We start from the raw sequence: 10,228 nt of genomic DNA, 5'->3' as shown, positions 1-10,228 counted from the left end.
TTTGCTGTTAGGAGGTAGGAGCTGGTTGAAAGAAGTGGTCACTGGGGCGTAACCTCAAAGGGTCCAGCCCCTCCTTTCTCCCTCTGCTTCCTGGCTCACCATGATGTGAGCAGCTCTCCTCCCCCAGACCCTTTCACCATGCCCTTCCTGGCTTGGAGCCAAGAAACACGGGACTGAACAATTTAAGAGAAATTCATTTTGCACTTTTATGCAAATGATCATTTTCTTATATTTTGAGGCCTCAAATACTGTTTATTTTGTTTTTTTCTAAGCCAGCTGTATACCTCAGATTACTGTTCCTCCTGCTATAGTATCCTGCTGATTGCTCCCATTTCCTCGTCTCTACACACACACACACACACACACACACACTATTTTTCCTTGCAAGAAATCCTCAGGGAAGAGAAAATAACCAACTATAGAAATGATCCCTGAAAGTATCACTTCAGGAAGAAGTATTACTATTGCTTGTGGTTAAGACTCATAAATGCAAGAGTTAAATTTCAGTTACCTGTAAAATCCTCCATCCTATAAAAGCTGCAATCATTCTCTCATTTAAATTCTAAGCTTAAATTAAACTGAATACCAGGCTTTCTTGGTTCCAAATCTTTCCTTTTGGCAAAGCTTGTATTCTTGGTTCAAAGAAAAGAAAGGGTTTCTTTTTTTAAAGGGACTCAAGGCTTCTTGGACATTGAATAGCTTTTACAAAGTACCATTTTGTTGAGTGCAAAAGAATAAGAAACAGCTGGATTACATTTCCTTTGAAATGCACACTTAGTTAAAATTAAAGACAAAAAATAAAAATAAAAAGCACTAGAGAAAAACACTTTTTGGTTTTGCCAAGACTCAAACCATTTAAGAAGAAGAGGGGCTAGGAAGAGAAAAGAAAAATTTGAAATGTTATTGCCAAACCAGTTTCCCTCTTCTGGTACTGAACTTCATTAAGCCCAAAATAAAATAGTACAAGACACAGAATTGGTTGGAACTAGTCTGGAAACAGTTATAAGTCTGGTAAGCATGAAGGGATTCAATAAATATTTCCCCTTTTTTTCCCCTTCTTCCCCAAGAATAGTTGCAAGTCATTTTTTTTTTAACCAGTTTCTCCCTGATAGAAGATTCTTAAACAGAGGGATTGAATTTAACTAGAAAGCATTCTAATTGCTTAAGTTCCTGGAAATATATTAATACTACAGATAGTAAATAAATAATAAAAGTGAGTCCATGGAATGAAAAATTGTTAGGTCCTGCCAACTTGCTTTCATCGCACAACAGAAAAACAAAAAGTCAATCTTGCCTTAGAATTATAGGTAAAATGGACCCATATGTGATGATGTTGAATTCAATTCAATTTAACAAACACTAATCATCACCTACCATGTTCGAATCATGGAACTAGGTGCCATAAGGGGATTTAAAAATGAGTGAAGAGCTAAAACCTGAATGAAGGAAAGAGAACTAAAACACTTAAATAAAAAAAAGAACCAGAAAAAAACTCCTGTTTGTCATTGCAAAGATTAGTGGACTCAATTCAAGCATTTTCAAGATGCAAAACCTTATAAAATTATCTCTCTTCTAAAGTAGTTTGCAATTTGGGTATAAAAATGTGTCTTAAAACTTACATAAAATCCTGAGTTTGGTTCCTGGTACAAAAAACAAACAAACAAACAAAAAAACCTTACATGAAAGATAATTTTTCCAGTTAAGGAGTGTTTCAGAATGGCTGGATGTTGTGTTTTATTTGAAGGTCTCCTTTTAGAATTTTCAGAACTAAACTAACTGACAAACATTATTACTGTGGTTTTATATATTTGCTAGGCAAAAATCTAACTGCCTAGTATCAGGGTTGGTAAAACTGAGAAAATTATTTTGCACATGCAATTTTTCATCTTTTCATCTTTCATTTTTTATTTTATTAGTACATGTTTTCAGTTCATGCAATGTTCAGTTACCTCGGGGAGTGGTTATATGTACATCACACAGCTTGTTTCTGTTTTTTTACATCACCTTCCCTTTTCTTCCCCTTCCTCCCTCCTCTTCCAATTCTCCTATCCCATTTTTCATTCTTATTGACATTATTAATCTTAGCTCATGTTTTGGCATATAATGTTTACATTAATTGAGGTTATTAGGTTCCTTATATGGCATTATCTTTATTCTACTTATTTCCTCTTCCCTTCATCTTCACCCATAGTGCCTTTTCCCTTAGGCCACTTCTCTATTTCAAGAGATTCATCTCCTTGCCCCCTTCTCTTCATCCTTTATTATTCTTTTTGTATGTTGCCTCACTCAAATGAAAGACACCATATGGTATTTAAGCTTGTGTGTCTGGTTTATTTCACTCAACATTATATTTTCCAGGTGTACCCACTTTCCCATAAATGTCTCAAATCTATCATTGTTTATAGCAGAGTAGTATTCCAATATGTATATTTCAATATGTATATATATCCAATCATCTGTTGATGGGTATACAGGGTGTTTCTAGGATTTACCTATTGTGAGCTGTGCTGCTATAAACATCGGTATGCATATACCACTGTAGTAGGATGTCTTAAACTCTTTAGGGAAAATACCTAGCAGGACCATCACTGGGTCATATGGAATTTCTAATTTCAGTTCTTTGAGGAATCTCCATACTAATTTCCATAATGGTGCACTAATTTACATTCCCACCAACAGTGAAGGAGGGTTTCTTTTTCACCACAACCTTGCCAGCACTTGTTATTGTTTGATCTCTTAATGATTCATTCTGGAGTAAGATGGAATCTTAGTGTTAATTTGCATTTCTCTAATGGCCAGAGACGTTGAGCATTTTTTGCATGTTGTTTGTTGGCCATTTGTATTTCTTATCCTGTGAAGTCATTCCATTTGCCCATTTCTTGACTGGGTCTTTCATTTTAGGTGATTTAATTTTTTTTAGTTCTTTGTATACTGTAGATATTAGTCTGCTGTCTGAGGAGTAGCTGGCATAAAATTTTTCCCATTCAGAAGTTTTTTAGTCAGATACAATTCTATTTGTTGATTTTGCTGTTATTTCCTGTGCAATTGTTCTGTTTAGAAAATCTTTTCCTACACCTATGTCTTCAAGGGTTTTGCTTATTTTGTCTTCCAGTAGGTGTAATGTTTCTGTTTGAATGTTTAGATCTTTGATCCATTTTGATTTTAATTTATTATATGGTAAGAGGTAAGGGTACAGTTTTGATCTTCAATCTTTCAGTCTTCAATCACAGACAACCAATTTTTCCAGCACTACTTGTTGAATAGGCTGTCTTTCCTCCAACATATTCTTTTGGCCCCTGTCACATAATTAATAAATAAACAAATAAATACAGATCAAATAGCTGAATGTGTCTAGGGAAGTTTCTGTATCCTCAGTTCTGTTCCATATACACATATATTTTTGTTCCAATACCATGTTGTTTTTATACTGTTGCTTTACAGTATAGCTTGAACTCAGGTAATGTTATGCCTCCTTCTTTGTTCTTGTTGCTCAGAATTGCTTTTGCTTTTTTGAGTCTCTTTTGGCTCTATAAAGGATCTTGTTTTCTAGATCTGTACAGTAAGCTGCTGATATTTTGATTAAAATTGCATTGAATCTGTATAATAGTTTTGGGAATATGGTCTTTTTGACAATTATTGATTCTGCCTTTTGAGGAGCAGGGGATATCTTTCCATTTTCTGATGTCCTCTTTAGTCTCCTTTTTCAGAATACTGCAGTTTTTTCTGTAGATGTCTTTCACTTCCTTGGTTAGGTTAACTCCTAGGTATTTCATTTATCTTGATGCTATTGTGATAGGCATATGGAACAGAATTTGATGTAGGTCTTTTCTTTCTTTCTCTTGATAAGTCTGGCTAGCGGCTTATCTATTTTATTTAGTCTTTCAAAGAAGCAGTTCTTTGACTCATTGAATTTTTACCGTTATTTTACTCTCACTTTCATTAATTTCTACTCTCATCTTTATAATTTCTCTCCTTAATTTTGGTTTCAGGCTGGTTTGTTGTTGTTTCTCTAGTAGTATCTTAAGATTTCTCATATGGTTTTCTATTTGAACTTGCTGTGTTTTCCTAATGTGATCATTGAGTGCGATGAATTTTCCTCTCAGATCTGGTTTCATAGCATCCCAGAGGTTTTGTGAGTTGTGCCATCATTGTCATTAACTTCTAGAAATTTTTATCTTCTTCTGTAGTCTATTGGTTGTTTAGGAGTATATTGTTAATTTTCCAGGAGCTTTGATTTTTTCCAAATCTCTTCTGTTTTCTTTGCACAGTGGTCTGATAGTATGCATAGGTAATTTCTATTCTTTTATATGTACTTAAGCACACTGTGTGAATTGGTATGTGATATATTTTGGAAAAAGTACCATGTCCTATTGAAATGAATGTATACTCTGTTGTAGAGATGGAATACTCTGTACAGTGGACCCTCAAGTTACAACTGGCCTAGCCTGACATATGAATAACTTGGGTTTTGACCAAAAGTTTAGTTTAACTTACAGCCAAAGTCTTGAGTTACTATCTGAATGCTGGACACTTGTGCTTCCAGATGATCTTAGATACAGATTTAACTCTTAAAGAGTTCTGGAAGGAACATTTCAACATTCTTTCCAGAATGGTGTTAATTGAGATATCCTGGGCCAATGTCTCTCTAAGGACACTGAGATCTGTCTGTATACAGGAGAGAGATATTGAAGGCTGTGTAGAGTAGTCTGAACCTTCAGTTGACCAACTTGAGTTATACAGAGTCCTCACAAATGAATTGAGTTCGTAAGTCAAGGGTTCACTGTATATATCCATTAAATTCATTAGTTCAAGGGTATGGTTCAGCCCCAAAATTTATTTACTGCTTTTTTGTTTGTTTGTTTAGCTTATCTATCTTTTTGCATAAGTGGGTTGTTAAAATCCTCTACTGTGATTGTGTTAGTATTTATTGACCTTTTAGTTTCAGCAGTTTTTTTTTTATGAAGATAGGTAGGTGCTCCAGTATTTGATGCATATATGTTTATTAATGTTATATCAACAAGACTTATTTATAAAAGGAAAATAATAGAATAAAATTGGAAGGGGAAATGTATAAAAATGAGGAGAACAGCAAAGATAAAAAATTAAATTTAAATTTAAAAATACAATCAAATACAGAATAATAAAAGAAAAATTTCTGTTGTTTCAGTTGTGTGGCTCTTTTTCTCATCCTATGGTTAAAGAGCAGAGCTGAAGCTAGGTTATCTCTCTGTTCATGCTGGAAATCTAAGTCCACTCCCAAAAAGGTGCTGGTTGTAGAGATCTGCTTACAGTGAGAACGTGGCACCAATGTGAATTCCCAATCCTGTGTATCTCAGGCTGAACCTGGCTTCTGACCACAGTATCTTGGTCTGTGTTCACCATCTCCTGCCCCTCAGGGTCGCCCCCCAGTCTATTCTGCAGCTGCCAGCTTCCATGGCTGTTTCTTCCTCATCTACTCTGGGAACTTGGCAGTGGGAAGTGTGCTTTGGGGCCAAGGGGCTGCTCTGGGACCCAGGTTCGGACACACCCCTTCTGAGCAATGGCATCCCCACAAGCTCTTGCTCTGTGATTGTGGCTGTGTGTGCTGCGCCAAGGTCACTCAGCAACTGTTGACTACGGAAGGCTACTCTGGAAGCATTATCCCATGTTCTCCTACTGGTTCCAACTACTGGTGAGTGTTTTTGTCCCAGTGCAGTTCTCCCATTCTCTGTGAGCAAAAATGTTGTCAATTTTTCTTTGCCTCTTGGCTAGCAGCACTGTGCAGTATATCACTTAATCCTATTATCTTCTGCTCTGTCAGTTCCCTCCTAGTTCTTGGGTAACCTCTACTCACTTCAGTTCCTCCCCAAGCTATTATTTTCCAGAACTTGGTCCTGGAGAAGCTGAATTGCTGGCACTCCTGTGCCATTTTTTCAGCATTCCAATAGAACTTTCTTACTATACTCTCCTGCTGCATATATTTTTCTACTGGGAGAAGAAGAAATTATCTGATAATATCAACTGATACTATTTATGCTGTCCTGAAAGTCTTCATACTTTTTTCTTGGGGGAGTTACTGGGGATCAAACTTGGGACCTTAGGTTTGAGAGGCAGGTGATGGCACCACTGAGGTAAATCCCTTGCCCAAGCCTTCGTACTTTTTAAGAAGATACTTGGGAGAAGATTAAAACAACCCAGAAATTTTATTTCCCATTAGGATTTGTAAGTATTCCAGTAAGGGAGGAGCTATATGGAACAGAAAATAGATGATAGTCTTCTAGCACCAAAGGCAAAATGGACACAATGCTCACCATGATTGTAAAAGAGAGGTAAGTGTTATCATGGTTCTCAACCAATTTCCAGGAAATGGTTGGGACTAGGTCCCAACATAACCTTGCAGCATCTCTGTAGGTGACCAAGACTCAATAGTGAGGACCTGTGACAACAAATGGTAAGGATACTATTGGCCCAGAGTGACTTGTGGGCCACATGCAAGGGCTTGAACTTGCTCCCCAGGTGTTGGCCACTGTGTTTGAAAAGTTTAGTAGAATGAGATCTAATTCAGGAGAAGAACCCATTGTCTAGAGAAGGAGAAGGCAGGAACTAACAGAAGGACCTGGGAATACTAAAGAGTTTTTCATAAGGGGACCAGGACTGCTGATGGGTTTCCCAGAGGATATGATGGCAGAGGATGCAAGTAATTCACATGGTATCTAGGGCCAGAAACCCAGAAGAAATTAGGGATCCCTGCTAGCCATCCTGAAACTGCTGTGAGTCAAAGTAGTCCACGAATGAAACCTATGGCCAAGGGAAGGTAGAGCCAGAAAGAGGAGTTAGGAGCTGGCAGAAATGAATATCTGCCACAGTAGGGAAAGTAGACCAAGGATGAAATAGGAGGACTGACTTTGGTGATCAGAGAGTATTCCTATCAGTTAGACATTTAGGGGTATGCTGACCTTGAAGGCTGATAGGATATTGCCTTTCCTTCTTCCAGCAAAAGTCTCTGCTCTCCAACTGCCAAAAGGACAGTGGATAACCAAAGCTACAGCTTGAAAAGTTTAGTAGAGTAAAATTTACATACATCCTAATGAGAAAAATCCAAACACTTTAAAATAGAAGGAGGTCATCAAACAATTCCAGTAGGATAAAAAATGTTGTTTCTAAACAAGCTAATGAAATTTGATTATAGTCATAGAAAATAAAACTTTAGAAAACATTGACATTAGTGACTCTCCCTCCCTCCCTCCCTCCAACCTCTCTTCTCTCGAAACTTCACATATACTGAGGTTGGCTCCTTTAAGACTGGAGAGAAGAGAGTGACCACATATATATGAAGAAACTATTAACATGTTGGTAGTGACTTTTTTTTATCGTATTAAAGACCCTACTCTGTTTTGCCCACACTCTTTGGTTTGGGTCATCATCTGCCCATCCAGCTCCAACTTCTTTCTTTCTTTTTTCATTGGCCTTGCTAGTAATGACCCCTCCCAGCCTTTAGCCACAATCCAGTAGCATCCCAGCTACCCTGCTGATCTTACCCCAGAGTTTCCTTAAATCCATCATCACTTTCTGTTCTTTGTACTGACTAGTGCTTGACACTTCAAAAGATGCTCAAAACTTGTAATAAATGTAACTCAATTCTATTATTAACAGTAAATAGATCCAGAGTTTTACACATTATCTTACATTTGATGTATTTAGAAGACCTGTGAGTGATACCTGGCATCAGGTATCCTGGAATCATGACAAGGAGTTATGAGAAAAATACCTGTTTTACTAAGTGTATTGTAAAAGGAAAGTCTGTTTTTCCCCCATGTTCAAGCAGGATTAATGAAGCCTCCCATGCCACATCCTATAGGGTTAGCATGAACCTTAGCATCTTCTGAAAAATGCATTTTTGCAGAACTTTTGCTATGTTTAATTCTGTTTTTTATGGAACACACACAACTTGACTCTTAAGAAAACCCTCTGGGCTTCTCTAGCAATGCTGAGCCTGGCCACAAGCCCTTCTGTTGCAAACTAACATACTAAATGCCTCATAAAGGCAAATATATTTTGCTACAGGAACCTAAGCCAACCTCCTACATGATAGTTCACCATTATTATTGCTGCTGGTTAACTTACAAGTTTTCAGAAAGGAACTGTTTTCCTATTTTTCCATCTGAAACTTCACCTCCCTGTCTTCCCTGTTACATTTATCCATCCACAGGATATGTCACTTTTGTCAGCCAATTAAACCACTAATGTGCATTACAAATAGCTTCATCAACACGAAACAGAAGGATTCAGACCAGAAAAGCCCCCCACCCACTCCAGGCATGAAACAACAATTTGCCATTTTTCAAAGAACCAGGAGGGGCCATCATTTTTTCCAAAACTGATTTCCTCCAAATAGTTTATGTTTTGTTAGGCTGGGGCTTGTCTCCAGTGGAAATTGTTTAATAGTCACAAGATGCTTCTTCTACCCCCTAATATATCTGTAAGTAACAAATTGTCAAAAGGAAACATTCTCAGTTTTATCCATGGCTTCAAGAAAATGGATTCCAACTCTTCTACATCCAAGAGTAAGATCACCTATGATGCAGAATTTGCAAAGAACATAATCTAATTATTGCTTTTGAGGTTTCAGCCGTATGAGCTCATATAATAAAGTATCTGTGGAATATACAATCAAAAAAGAAACAAAAAATTTTAAAGGTGCTATTAGTGCACTATGTACTATTTTCCCAACTCCTTCTCTACTGTCATTTTAGGAAAAGGTCATTTTGATATTGTCCTTGGAGCTAAAGATATGTGGTGGCCTGCCACCTTATTCGTTCACACTTGAGAGATCTAAAAGACAGTGGACTGCAACTGACTAGATATTTCTATCAACAGAGCAAAGACATGGGCCTTAAGGATGACCAACATTTCAGGAGTGTGACAGCTGGGGAGTGCAACCAGGCAAACAAAACTGTTTTCCCCTTTGGGTTACCAGCTAGAAGAAGAGAATAGGGACATGAAGGTGGGTTACCAATCCTGCTCCAGGTACTAAAAGAAGACAGAATCAGAGGGTGGAAAACAGGCTGAGCCATGCACCTGATGTTTCCATTGGAGTGGTGTCCCGTGGCCTCCAAAGACCCCTTTCTTTGTCTTGCTGCATGTAGTCATTTTAGGATAACACATTTCTCTGATAATTTAATCAAAACTCTGTCTTCTCCTTGCACATTTTAATAAGCTTTTATAGAAAGATTATTGTTTCAAATCTCTTATAGGCTGCCCAAGGACCACTGCTTCCTCTCCTATCCCACCCCTCCCTCAGCTGAAGAATCCTAGCTCTAACCGCATGCATTAATACAGCCAGAACACTTACATTCGTGTTTCTGGTTTTCCCTGTGGTGTTCACAGCTTCCCCCTGAGCCACTAGTCCTGGAACTGTATTCCCATGATCTTGCTCCCTTCATCCTGCTAACAGTCTGGAATCTTAGTTTTCACGTTTGTGTGATCTTAAATTTTGATTTAATCTACTGCTTTGTTTTCTCCTTGACTATAATTCTTACAGTTTCTTGATGAAATTCTAATAATTCCTCCAGAGTGTCCAATCCAGCCTCTTGGAAACCCCTATTCCACATCTAACATCTAGACATCCTAGTCCAGAGAATATCCTTTTGAATTTTTTTTTCTAAAATTCGCTCAGTTTAAGGATTTGGTCCTTTGTAAAACAAAAACAAAATGCCTGTAGAAGATGTATCACTTAAATCATTGCTTTGCATTTGCATTTCTGTGTTAATAAATTTCAGGTCATTGGTTTAGAGAAGATTTTGTGAAGAAGAGTTTGAGAGGTAGAATTGAAGAGAAGACACTATGTGAAGATAGAAAAGGAGACTGGAGAATAAAGTGTAAAATTATTTACTTTCCTATTCCTTATTTTTGCATGGAGTCACACTAAGCTGAAAGGCCTAAAACTTAGTACAGAAAAGCCTTTCCCCACACAACACCCTTGGGTTACTGAGGATATTTGGGGAATGGTGTGGCATGATGCCATGGCACTGACTGCTGGTAAGGGTTGTGTGTGTACAGTGTTGGTGTGTGCCTTATGAGCAAGGGACTAAACCACTGGGCTCCACCCCAGGCCTGGCCTCTCCTGAGAGGCAAAGTGGAAGCAGCACACTGCTGAGGCTGCAGCTCTCCGTGGGTCAGCAAGATATAACTGGAATTTATGAAATACATTCAGATCTCATCATTTAGGGATTTATGCGTGCAAGTTCAC

At 37.8% G+C, this 10,228-nt stretch overlaps 1 long non-coding RNA gene across 1 annotated transcript; it reads left to right on the top strand.

The window, feature by feature from the left end:
• Window positions 1–6,201: 6,201 nt before the first annotated feature.
• On the top strand, window positions 6,202–9,842 carry LOC104856334. Its single transcript, XR_002025078.1, has 3 exons — window positions 6,202–6,308; window positions 8,857–8,983; window positions 9,759–9,842. It is a non-coding gene; the product is annotated as an uncharacterized LOC104856334 (long non-coding RNA).
• The last annotated feature ends 386 nt before the right edge of the window (window positions 9,843–10,228 follow it).

This window comes from Fukomys damarensis, unplaced genomic scaffold, assembly GCF_012274545.1.
Source record: "Fukomys damarensis isolate Sample0158 unplaced genomic scaffold, DMR_v1.0_HiC HiC_scaffold_19, whole genome shotgun sequence".
Lineage (NCBI taxonomy): Eukaryota > Metazoa > Chordata > Mammalia > Rodentia > Bathyergidae > Fukomys > Fukomys damarensis.
This window is presented reverse-complemented; position numbering and strand designations above follow the sequence as displayed.